General features: G+C 43.1%; 1 protein-coding gene across 1 annotated transcript in view; it reads right to left on the reverse strand.

The window, feature by feature from the left end:
* The window catches only part of znf532 (zinc finger protein 532), a 226,786-nt gene extending 214,837 nt beyond the window's left edge, over positions 1 to 11,949 (reverse strand). Inside the window, exon 1 of the mRNA XM_072573555.1 lies at positions 11,784 to 11,949. The gene's annotated coding sequence lies outside the window, so the exon portion shown is untranslated. The remainder of the gene's footprint in view (positions 1 to 11,783) is intronic.
* Between the last annotated feature and the right edge of the window lie 415 nt (positions 11,950 to 12,364).

A 12,364-nucleotide genomic window follows, 5' to 3' on the forward strand; every position in this document is an offset into this window, starting at 1 on the left:
TCCAGACCACAGTAACTGACCTCTGGGCAATAAAGAATGGCCAACGAAATTATAACCGAGCCAATGATGCCCAAATCCAATGAATGAAGTAAAAATAACAGTGGGCATTTTCTTTGATTCGATTCTGAGAGACAGGATATAATATCCCTTAGGTATAGATTATTCAGGGATATTCTGCATAGTTAAAGAAAGGTTATGTGCTATTAAATTTTTGAAGAGTTAATTGGGATTGATGAGGGTAGTGCTGGGGATATGGTCTACATAAATGTTAGTATAGTATTTGACAAGGTTCCACATGGCAGACTACAGAGGAACCTCGATTATCCGGCATTCAATTAACCAAGTTTTGGCTGATCTGAACAAGATCGCAAGGTCCCGATGCGTGACTAGGTATGTTATCTGGCATGGATTATCCAGCATTCGATTAGCCAAACAAAATATTCCCAACTGTGTCCTTCGGATAATTGAGGTTCCTCTGTAGTCAGAAAATAAAAGCTCATGGATTAGAACAAAGAAAATTACAGAATAGGAACAGGCTCTTTGGCCCTCCAAACCTGCGCTGAACCAAATCCTCTATCTAAACCCTTTGCCCATTTTCTAAGAATCTGTATCCCTCTGCTTCCTGCCCATTCATGTATCTGAGGTAAAAACAATGACTGCAGATGCTGGAAACCAGATTCTGGATTAGTGGTGCAGGAAGAGCACAGTGGTTCAGGCAGCATCCAAGTAGCTTCAAAATCAACGTTTCGGGCAAGGGCTTTTGCCCGAAACGTTGATTTCAAAGCTACTTGGATGCTGCCTGAACTGCTGTGCTCCTCCATTCATGCATCTGTCTAGATACATCTTAAATTACGCTATCACGCCCACCTCTACTACCTCCACTGGCATCACGTTCCAGGTACCCTCTACCCTCTGTGTAAAGAACTTTCCATGCATATCTCCCTTAAACATATCCCCTTTCACCTTGAAATCAGGACCCCTAGTAATTGAATCCCTGATTCTGGGAAAAAGCTTCTTGCTATCCACCCTGTCAATACCTCTCATGATGTTGTAGACCTCAATCAGCAAGTTTTGAGAAGATTTCCTAGAGAATTCCTAGAAGCATGGCATTCCAATCGGAACTCAATCAACAAACATATCAAGTTAGACCCCATCTACCACCCCCTAGAAAAGGAGCAGGAAGTGACTTCACCACAAGAAATGACATCACCAACCCAAAGAAACCCAAACATATAAATAGAAAGCAGGAATTTCCAGCAAACCTACATCCAAAACCTCAAATCAGGTCCCCCTCCGCTTAATCTCAATCTTTGTAATGAAAATAATCCTAATCTATTCAATCTCTCTTCATAGAAAGCGCCCTCCATACCAGGCAACATCCTGGAGAAGCTCCTCAGCACCCTCTCCAAAGCATCCTTTTGGTAATGTGGTGAGCAGAACTGTGCACAGTATTCTAAATGCTGCCGAACCAAAGTCCTATTCAACTGAAATATGACCTGCCAACTCATGTACTCAATACCCTGTCCAATGATGGAAGGCATGCCATACGCATTCTTGACCACTCTGTCGACCTGTATTGCCACCTTCAGGGTACAACGGACCTGGACACCCAGATCTCTCTGTATATTAATTTTCCCCAGGGCTTTTCCATTTACCGTATATTTCGCTCTGGAATTGGATCTTCCAAAATGCATCACTTCACATTTGCCTGGATGTACTCCATCTGCTATTTCTCTGCCCAACTCTTCAATCTATCTGTATTCTGCTGCATTCTCTGACAGTCCCCTTCACTATCTGCAACTCCACCAATCTTAGTGTCATCTGCAAACTTGCTAATCAGACCACCTATACCTTCCTCCAGATCATTTAATGTATATCACATACAACAGCGGTCCCAACACGGATCCATGTGGAATACCTCTGATCACAGTTGTCTATTCGGAGAAACATCCTTCCACTTAGTTAGCACTGCTGCCTCACAGCACCAGGGACCCGGGTTTGATTCCAGCCTCGGGCAACTTTCTCCCCATGTCTGCCTGGGTTTCCTCCGGGTGCTCCAATTTCCTCCCACTGTCCAAAAATGTGCAGGTCAGGTGAATTGGTCATGTGAAGTTGCCCATAATGTTAGGTGCATTAGTCAGTGGTAAATACAGGGCACAAGAATGACTCTGGGTGGGTTACTCTTCGGAGGGTTGGTGTGGACTTGTTGGGCCAAGTAGCCTGTTTCCATACTGTAGGGAATCTAGCTGAAAATGTGTTGCTGGAAAAGCGCAGCAGGTCAGACAGCATCCAAGGACCAGGAGAATCGACGTTTCGGGCATAAGCCATTCTTCAGGAATGAAGAAAGTGTGTCCAGCAGGCTAAGATAAAAGGTAGGGAGGAGGGACTTTGGGGAGGGGTGTTGGAAATGCGATAGGTGGAAGGAGGTCAAGGTGAGGGTGATAGGCCGGAGTGGGGGTGGGGGCGGAGAGGTCAGAAAGAAGATTGCAGGTTAGGAAGGTGGTGCTGAGTTCGAGGGTTTTGACTGAGACGAGGTGGGGGGAGGGGAAATGAGGAAACTGGAGAAATCTGAGTTTATCCCTTGTGGTTGGAGGGTTCCTAAGTGGAAGATGAGGCGCTCTTCCTCCAAGCGTCATGTTGCTATGGTCTGGCGATGGAGGAGTCCAAGGACCTGCATGTCCTTGGTGGAGTGGGAGGGGGAGTTGAAGTGTTGAGCCACGGGGTGGTTGGGTTGGTTGGTCCGGGTGTCCCAGAGGTGTTCTCTGAAACGTTCCGCAAGTAGGTGGCCTGTCTCCCCAATATAGAGGAGGCCACATCAGGTGCAGCGGATGCAATGTGTGTGGAGGTGCAGGTGAATTTGTGGCAGATAAGAAAGGATCCCTGGGGCCTTGGAGGGAAGTAAGGGGGGGGGGGGGCGGGGGGGGAAGGTGTGGGCGCAAGTTTTGCATTTCCTTCCTTTGCAGGGGAAGGTGCCGGGAGTGGAGGTTGGGTTGGTGGGGGGTGTGGACCTGACGAGGGAGTCACAAAGGGAGTGGTCTTTTCGGAACGCTGATAGGGGAGGGGAGGGAAATATATCCCTGGTGGTGGGGTCTGTTTGGAGGTGGCACAAATGACGGCGGATGATACGCTGTATATGGAGGTTGGTGGGGTGGTAGGTGAGGACCAGTGGAGTTCTGTCCTGGTGGCGATTGGAGAGGCGGGGCTCAAGGGCGGAGGAGCGGGAAGTGGAGGAGATGTGGTGGAGGGCATTGTCAATCACGTCTGGGGGGGAAATTGCGGTCTTTGAAGAAGGAGGCCATCGGGGTTGTACGGTATTGGAACTGGTCCTCCTGGGAGCAGATGCGGCGGAAACGAAGGAATTGGGAATATGGGATGGTGTTTTTACAGAGGGCAGGGTGGGAGGAGGTGTAGTCTAGGTAGCTGTGGGAGTCGGTCAGTTTATAGTAAATCTGTAGGGAATCTAACCTAACTACTATGACTACTACTACTACTACCCAGCCAGTTCTCTATTCATCTAGCTAGTATACCCTGGACTCCATGGGTCTTCACTTTCTCCATCAGCCGACCATGGGGAACCTTATCAAGCACCTTACTGAAGTCTACGTATATGACATCCACAGCCCTTCCCTCAATCAACTTTGTCACTTTCTCAAAGAATTCTAATAAGTTGGTAAGACATGACCTTCCCTGCACAAAACCATGTTGTCTATTACTGATAACCCCATTTTATTTCAAATGTAAATAGATCCTGCCCCTCAGTATCTTCTCCAGCAGCTTCCCTAATACTGACATCAGGCTCACTGGTCTATAATTAACTGGATTATTGTTACTACACTACTTAAACAGGGGGGCACAACATTAGCAATTCTCCAGTCCTCCAGGGACCATGTTCAAGAATGCTACAGAGATATTTGTTAAGGTCCAAGCTGTTTGCTCTCTCCCTTCCCACAGTAAGCAGGGATAGATCCCATCCGGATCTGGGGACTTGTCCACCTTAATATCTTTTAAAATATATAATACGTCCTCACTCCTTATGCCAACATGACCTCATGTAATCAAACATCTATCCCTAACCTCAACACCTGTCATGCCCCTCACCTCGTTGAATACCGATGCAAAGTACTAATTAAGAATCTCACCCACTTTCTCTGACTCCAGGCATAACTTTCCTCCTTTGTCCTTGAGTGAGCCAACCCATTCTCTAGTTACCCTCTTGCTCCTTATATATGAAAAAGGCTTTGGGAATTTTCCTTAACACTGTTTGTTAAAGATACATGATTACTTTTAGCCCTCTTAATTCCTCATTTCAGATTGGTCTTACTTTCCGATATTTCTCCAAACCTTCACGTTTTCAGTCACTAGACCTTATATAAGCTGCCTTTTTCCTCTTCGCTAGTATTACAATTTCACCAATCATTCATGGTTCCCAAACCTTGCCATTTCTATGCCTCATTTTCACTGGGCCATGTCTGTCCTGCACTCTAAACAACCTCTCTTTAAAAGCTTCCCACATATCAAATGTGGATTTAACTTCAAACATCTGCTTCCAACCCACATTCCCAGCTCCTGATGAATTTTGGTATAGTTGACCTTCCCCAGTTTAGCACTCTTCCTTTCAGACCTCTCTTGTCTTTGTCCATGAGTATTCTAAAACTCATGGAATTAGGATCACTATTCCCAAAGTAATCACCTACTGAAACTTCAACCACCTGGCTGGGCTCATTCCCCAACACCAGGTCCAATATGGCCCTTTTCAGAATTGGACTATTTACATACTGTTTTAGAAAACCCTCCTGGATGCTTCTCACAAAATTCTGCTCCACCTAAACCTCTAACACTAAGAGAATTCCAGTCAATATTGGGAAAATTAAAATCTCCTATCCCCATCACCCTGTTGCTCCTACATCTTTACAAATATGTAAACAGATTATGGATCTCTATCTCATGCTCGCTGCTGGAAGGCCTGTAGTACAGCCCAAATATTGTTACCACACCCTTCCTATTTCAGAGCTCTACCCATATTATCTCACTGCTCGAGTCCTCCATAGTGCTCTCCTTTAGCACAGCTGTGAGGCCCTCCTTGACCAGTAATGCAACTCCTCCACCCCTATTACCTCCCTCTATATTCTACCTGAAGCAGAATGTTTTAGTTCAAACCTCCTGCCTGAATGTTACAACACAAATGGAAATCATTCAGCTCTTCGTGGCTGAACTGACTCTTTGACAGAGTTCTCCCACTCCCGCATTCCGCTGCAATAGGTCCAAAATTGTTTCCTTTTCGAGTGGTATTATCACTGGACTATTAATCTAGAGACTCATGTGATATTTTGAGGACCCAGGTTCGAATCCCACCACAGCAGATGGTGGAATTTGAAATCAATAAAAATGCAGAAGTAAACCCATCTGGTTCACTAATGTCCTTTAGGGAAGGATACCACCATCCTTACCTGGTTTGGACTATATGTGTCTCAGGGAATAGCCAATAAATGCTGGCCTAGCCAGCAATGCCTACATACAGCGAATTTAAAAAAGAAATCCAATTCCCTATGGAAGTCAGCAGCCAAGAAATGTCCCCTTTGCCAGATTCATTGTTGAACTTCAAGATTTGTTGATAAAACTTCGGAGATAATAATAAGCTATTTAATCATGTAACAATCTGTTACCTGCATTTTGTTTCAGTACCACTTTGTCAATGTCGATACTTAAGTTCAATAGCATTTTCTAAGCACAAGATAAAATGACATTCCAAGGCCCTCAGCTTTGCATCCTCTCCTCAGTAACACAGTTTATAATCACAGCAGCCTATTATCATGCAAGCCCACACAGTCAGGAGTCAGGGTAGGGAAGTAAAGTTAGCATGATTCTTCAGACAAGAAATAGGTTGCTAACCAGTATAGAATAAGTTGATCTAGAATTACAGATGTTTAATAATATTTTTAAAAAAGTTTTATCCAAGATCATCATCATGTGTGCTAATTGGATCATAGTCTTTGTGTCTATATATATATTTAAATAGCTTCCTTCAATTTTCAAGACATCCAGCATTGATATCACTGTTCTTCCTCTCTTTCTTTTAAATATTTCCCCCATAACACCACCTATATTCACTCTTAAGATGTGCATTACTTTGAACCTGCCTATTTCTGATTACATTTAATAAATCTCTTTGCTCTTTCACTCTCTGTACCACTTTATAATTGGTTATGGTAATATCTAACTGATTCTATCCATTCTCCTCCAAATCACCATACTCAAGATATCATTTTTAAAATGAAAGTTACTCATCATATAATTATAGAGATGTACGCCATGGAAACAGATCCTTCGGTCCAACTTGTCCATGCCAACCACATATCCTAAATTAATGTAAATTAATCCTAAACTAGTCTCATTTGCCAGCATTTGTCTCATATCGCTCTAAAACCTTCCAGTTCATGTACTCGCCCAGATGCCTTTTAAATGTTGTACTTGTACCAGCCTCCACCACTTCCTCTGGCAGCTCATTCCATAAATACACCACTCTGTGTGAAAATATTTCCCCATAGATCCCTTTTAAATCTTTCCCCTCTGACCATAAACTTATGCCCTCACCCTGGACTCCTCACCCAATTCATGTCCTTCATGATTTTATAAACTTCTATAAGATCAACCCTCAGCCTCTAACGCTGCAGGGAAAATAGCCCCAGCCTATTCAGCATCTCCCTATAGCTCAAACCCTTCAACACTAGCAACATTCTTCCTACAGCAGGGAGACCAGAATTGATTGCAGCATTCCAGAAGTGGCCTAACCAATGTCCTGTACAGCTGTAGCGTGGACAACCAACAGAACCATTGTCATTTGATTGTTGCTACTCCATACAATGTTTAAATTTGGCCAATGATTACTGTCCACAACAAATCATTTACAAACAGAGCTTTGTAGAGAAATGCAGGCATCTTGTCTAATCATTCAGCAAGATGTAACATGCAGTCTTTCTTGAGTCATCTATTGAACAAAATATTAACTCTAAGTACAGCAATTAGATTTCCCTTGCTGGTATTTATAGATATTGCATAATTGGTTTTCTATTTGTTGCTTGAAAATTGATAATTTCAGGAATGGAAATCTAAATTTCCCTCTGGAGTTTAATTACTGGTTGAAAATCCACTGGGATGTGGCAGACTGGAGATTCCATCTTGTTATGTGGAATATCATAGAGCAATGCAAATTAAATAGAACACTGCTGATAATTTTCAGGATACTCAAAGTAATTCTGTCTTTTGTGACTGACGCTGACTCCTGTTATTATATGAATAGAACTCAGCTGGAGATTAAGAATGATTGCTACAACATCATATTTCATCAATCATAGATTTTTGGACGATGTAACAGCAGCACCTAGATTCCAGAGTTCAAAAGAAGTTAGAGTATAACATTTAACCACATACCTTCAAAGCCAAGCATCATTTAGTAATTATGAAACAAACAAAAATTGTGGAAGAAACTCAGAACGTCTGGCAGAATCTAGAAAAATTACATTCAATAAATCTCTTTGCTTTTTTCACTTTCTATAGCACTTTATAATTTGTTATGATAAAGTCTAACTGATCCTGAGAAAACCCAAGTTCACTATTCAAGTTCTGTGGCCCTGCTTCAGAACTTAGTAATTAAGTCCAGGTTTATCTTAACAATAACTTTAGACAGCAACTTTAATGTCAAAAGCAACCTCAGCTGCTTTACACACGATAAGGAAACAGATGCCAAGATACGGGACAAGATTTGCAAGGTAACTGAAGGATTGGTCAAAAGTTGAGTTTTGAGAAAATTTTCAGTGATGCAGCATGGGAAAGAAAGAGACAGACTTCTGTTTATACAGTGACATCAGGAATGCTAAAGCATTTCAAAGACACTGTAGTAAAATAGTAACAAAGGCAAAGAGATTTAGGAAGGGAGATTGGACAAAAGCACTAGGGCACAAGAATACTTTACTGCCAGTGATCGAAAAAATTGTATGGGGAGTACAAAGTTAAAAATCACACAACACCAGGTTATAGTCAAACAGGTTTAATTGGAAGCACACTAGCTTTTGGAGAGACGCTCCTTCATCAGGCATCACTCCGAAAGCTAGTGTGCTTCCAATTAAACCTGTTGGACTATAACCTGGTGTTGTGTGATTTTTAAACTTTGTACACCCCAGTCCAACACCGGCATCTCTGAATCATGACTTGTATGGGGAGGAGTGTGTTGGTGGCAAGAGAGACAAGAACTGTGAACAAAAAGATGCAGAAGAGGATATTATACTCAAACAAAGGGTAGCTTGAAGTTTACAGGATTTGAAGACCAGGATTTCAACGCACATGGGAAGTGCAAAATGCAGTCACAGAGAACTGTCACATTTGGTTCATTTAGTTAATACAAGTGGAGGAGAGAGACAAACATAGACAACATTAAACAAGTTAGTTGAAGGTGACAAGAATTCAGCTTCACTCCTACTATGGTGGTAGTTCTTAATGCCACAGGTTTTATCTGGCTTTCTCACTGAAAAAACTTGAAATATATTTATCCATAAAAAGCTTGAAAGCCCTGACTTTACAATTCATGTCACTTGAGAGAGCGTTAGTTTACAATCATGAATTGGAGGAGCCGGTGTTGGACTGGCGTGGACACAGTTTTAAAAAAAAACAAAATCACACAATATCAGGTTATAGTCCAACTGGTTTACTTGGAAGCACTAGCTTTCAAAGTGCTGCTTCCTCATCAAGTGATGAGAGAGCAGCTCTTCGAATGCTAGCGCCTCCAAATAAACGAGTTGGACTATAACTTGGTGTTGTGTGATTTTAAAGTTTATAATCACAGCACTTTCTGCTCTTCCAAATCATATCTTCATGTTGTATGCCTTTTTAAGAAGGTAAAAACAATGACTGCAGATGCTGAAAACCAAATACTGGATTAGTGGTGCTGGAAGAGCACAGCAGTTCAGGCAGCATCCAATGAGCAGCGAAATCAACGTTTCGGGCAAAAGCCCTTCATCAGGAATAAAGGCAGTGAGCCTGAAGCATGGAGAGATAAGCTAGAGGAGGGTGGGGGTTCTTTTCCACCTATCCACTCCACCCTCTCCTCCTTGACCTATCACCTTCATCTCCTCCCCCACTCACCCATTGTACCCCATGCCTTTTTAAGAAGTCTACTTAGGGCAGCTCTGGACTCCCTTAGGAGGGATACAAAGCCAGGGTCTGATGGCATTGGACTCTGAAATAAAAAAGGTAAAGTGCTGGAAATGCCCAGCCAATCAGGCAGCATCTTTGGAAAGAAACAGGTTTAATATTTGGGACAAATTTACCTTCATCCTCTCTCTGGATGCAGTCCAAGGCTGCACCAAGTAGTACAAACATTATTGCCATATTTGACTCCGAGATAGAATCGCAACAACATATTCATACCTTGGCCAGGGTCTGGGTGTCACAACAGCAACCTGATAGGCTGAGGAAGGCAACTTTATGAATTCGGAATTAGATAATCTTCGGAGCAAAAGTAGGCGATTAGGCCCATCGAGTCTGCTCCACCTTTTAATGCAAATATGGCTGAGCTCATCATCCTTAACTCCACTTTCTTGCCTTTTCCCTATAACGCGGTGGGTGGCATGGTGGCACAGTGGTTAGCACTGTTGCCTCACAGCGCCAGAGACCCGGGTTCAATTCCCACCTCAGGAGTCTGTGTGGAGCTCCCGTTTGTGTGGAGTTTGCACATTCTCCCCGTGTCTGCGTGGGTTTCCTCTGGGTGCTCCAGTTTCCTCCGGGTGCTCCAGTTTCCTCCCACAGTCCAAAAATGTGCAGATTAGGTGAATTGGCCATGCTAAATTGCTCATAGTGTTAGGTGAAGGGGGAATGGGTCTGGGTGGATTGCTCTGTGGAGGGTCGGTGTGGACTGGTTGATCCAAAGGGCCTGTTTCCACACTGTAGGGAATCTAACACCTAGATTCCCTGACATGATTAAAAATCCATCTCAGCCTTGAATATACTTACCAGCCTTCCTCAACAGCCACCTGCAGTAAAAAAAAAATTCACTTCTCTACCCTCTGGGAGAAAACTTTCCTCCTTATCTCTTGTTTTAAATGTGCAGCCCTTGTTCTCAAATTATGCCCTCTGGTCCTTGACTCTTTCACATGGGAAAACATAACTCTCCCTATCTGCAAAAGTGCACATGTTGAGCAGGGTATTGTCAATCTTCTCAGATGGTGATAGTCAGGGAGGTGAGGAATGACATTATCACAATTGTGCACCTACTTCAGCACAGAGAAGGTTTGATCTGCTTAGACGTTGTGCAAACGAAGTGTTCAGAGACCTCCCCAAATAGCAGTCATCGATACATTTAAATTGGGCCACACATGGATAGTCCCAACCTGTGAGGATTTATTCAGCTACCAAAAACTTTGTTTCCCTTACGGCAGGTTCACAAAACTGTTCAGAATGTGTTCCTGACCCTGCAGAAAAATCCAGCCCAGTGTGTAGTCTTTCTGATTAAACAAGGTTGGAGAAAGAGAGTTCTTTAAAAGCAAAATGGCAAAAGAGATTGCAAATCCCTTCTTCATCACCCCACCTCCACCTGCTACTCCCACAGTAAACAATGACTAGCTTGGAAAGTATGTAAAACTTTAAGTAGACAAACAAGACTTCTCCACTCCTATTACAATGCATTTAACTCACAAGGTTCAGAACTACAGCTTAACAGCATGAAAAACATCAGCCTTCTGAAAGGAAACTACAGGAAGCAACTCGGAACAAAGGTTTTGAGCTGGTCATGATCTGTCACATTTAAACATCATGGCATACAAATTGATGAGTACTGGTACCCAGGAAAGAGCTGGCATGGCTTTTGCACATCCTAGGCCTAATGCTTTCCTCTTATATATTTCTATTGTCTCTTCTACTTTTTCAATTCTTAAAGAACTACAGCTGTTAAACACCTTTCTACATATGTCAATGGACAAGTGTTTTCTTCTGAGACTGACTGAATCAGAATCATAGAATCTCTAAATGTGGGAGCAGTCCATTGAATCCGCACCAACCCTCCAAAGGAGCACTCCACCCAGAGACAACTCTCATCCTATCCCAGTAACCGTATATTTCCCATGACTAACCCACTCAAACTAGACACTATGGACAATTTAGCATGGCCAATCCACCTAACCTGCACATCTTTGGGCTAAAGGAGGAAACCAGAGCACCTGGAGGAAACCCACACAAACACAGGGACAATGTACAAACTCCACACAGTCACCCACGTCTGGATTCAAATCCAGGTCCTTGGTGCTATGAGGCCATTGTGCCATGCCACTCCTGTGGGTTGGCCTAAATGATCTGTTATTAATCTTAACATAATGGGCCCAGCCTGCCCTTCCTACCCTTTAGTGAGGGGTGGTGGCCGCATTCCTTTGTACCAGTGGGCACCTTTGGTGCATGTTTTAAAACTCAGTAAGGGAGGGTAGTGAGAAGTGACATTGGAAACCAGAATATTGCCCCACAACCCAGCCAATGTTAGGAGCAGTGCATGACATTCTCAGGAAATCAGAGCACAGGCAGAGATCTGAGAGGCTGCCTGCTGACCCTATCTGGAGCTGAAAAGGAGACAAGCTCTGTCACTGTCCATAGCAAGGTATTTCAGCACAGCCAGTCACAAACAGCAATGAGCCAACCAGGGCACATGCGAGACCTAACAACAGGGGCAACTTTACAAAGCAACCATTTTATATCCAGTAGGCAGCGAATATTTAAGAACTTGTCCAAGCTTTATGTTAGAAACTTACCAAGGAATCAGCTCTATCCATGTTAAGATTCAAATGATCAGTGCACTCTGAAAAGGAAATTCAGTACTCAAATAGTTAAGGTACACATTTTTTTTAAACACAGTGAAACGAGCTGCACAAATGAACTGCAAAGACTTCTGGGCAGTCACCGCAGAGTGCTGTGTGCATGTCATCATGGCTGATAGCATTGCAGGACCTATTTAGGTATCCTCACAGACTGCCAGAGTGAGGGAAATTAATTCTCATCATGTGACTTGCACTTGAACCAATTATACTCCTGATTGTAGTCTAAGAATAAAGTAATAAATACAGCAGTGACTCCCAAATGTGGCTGAACTGTGTGCTCAAATCTAGTGCTGTAAGCAGTTGTAATATACTCCCAGTCTCTCCTGAGACTTCTGCAATGGTCACAGTTTAACCTACTCGCAGATCAAGCCACATTCATGTGGACTGACGCTCATTCAGATTGATTTAAGGAAATCTAACTTCACCCTAAAAATACATAAATTCAACTGTTTAATTAGCTTTGAAATTGTCTACACTATTTAGCAATAGATCTCAGTCCCCTGAATAGTATACTG

The sequence above is a fragment of the Chiloscyllium punctatum genome, chromosome 1, assembly GCF_047496795.1.
Source record: "Chiloscyllium punctatum isolate Juve2018m chromosome 1, sChiPun1.3, whole genome shotgun sequence".
Taxonomy (NCBI): domain Eukaryota; kingdom Metazoa; phylum Chordata; class Chondrichthyes; order Orectolobiformes; family Hemiscylliidae; genus Chiloscyllium; species Chiloscyllium punctatum.